The following is a 1,096-nucleotide window of genomic DNA, read 5'->3' as shown; positions in this document are numbered from 1 at the left end:
CCAGTTTACACAAGATGTTCCAGAGAGAAGGCTTCCCCCAAGGCTGAGCTCGGGTTTAAGATAGCACAGGGCACACTGAGCCCTTCCTCAGGATGTTTGGTCTCTCTGCCCAGCAGAAATCCTAAACTCAGCTGGAATATCAAGCTTCAGGAGTTACAAACATGTGGGCTAAGGGGTACGAGCGGATGCATAGAGGGTACAGAAAGYGTAAAAAGGAAAAGCAAAAATCATCAGGCATCATCAGTACCTTGCAAAGGGCCAAAGCTGTTTATTCCAATAATCAGTCTCATTTATACACWTTTGTCTGTTATCAATCAYGTTACACGTTCATTGGCCAATAAACTACTACAATAGGTTCATTGATTGTTAYTCAACTACAGCACATCACTATTGGTCACCTACTGCACAAGCATTCAAGCGTTGAGAAAAATGCCAGGTGCGGCCTTTCTGCTGTTTTTCTACTTTTATTGTTTAAATTTCTTAATTTATTTTATTAATCTATTATTTAAATTTGTTTTMATTTMTTTCTGTTRATACAACATTCTCACARGTAGAAATACCAGCTCTAGCACTTGTTTCCCAGGGTTATGGAACTTATTTGTTACCTCTAGTTTMGCTGAATCATTCCYAGAATCCTYCTCTGCTTAGCTAAWGTAACAGGAGAGAGMAGGGATTTTACAGGGGTAACAARGTCCTTGTTTTATAAGGTTTTACTTGCCTGCAGCACAGCTTTTTTGATTGTGATGAACCTTGTATTTCCTTCCTCGACTCCTTTCTGGTTGGTTTTCAAAGGAAAAAGCTGCTGCAGAATGAGGGGGAAGAGAAGAAGAATCTTCTCAATTTCCTCAAGATTTCTCGCAGTCATGCAGTGTTTTCTGCGGTAAAATGAGCAATGTTCCCCTGGTCCCCCATGTTCTGAGTGCAGAACAGGTGTTTATACCTTCATTACCCCTCCCAGTATCTAAAGGCTGCTGGTTTTTTTTTTTTTTTCCTCTGGGAAGCTGCAGGCAAAGTAGTTACAGTTCCAGTTTGAAAAACGATGATTTCTCATGTTAAACATCAGACGTGGTGGCAGGAGGGGCTTTCAGAGATCTCC

The sequence above is a fragment of the Malurus melanocephalus genome, unplaced genomic scaffold, assembly GCF_030028575.1.
Source record: "Malurus melanocephalus ecotype Western Australia unplaced genomic scaffold, MMel_1.1 scaffold_2460, whole genome shotgun sequence".
NCBI classification, from domain to species: Eukaryota; Metazoa; Chordata; class Aves; order Passeriformes; family Maluridae; genus Malurus; species Malurus melanocephalus.
This window is presented reverse-complemented; position numbering follows the sequence as displayed.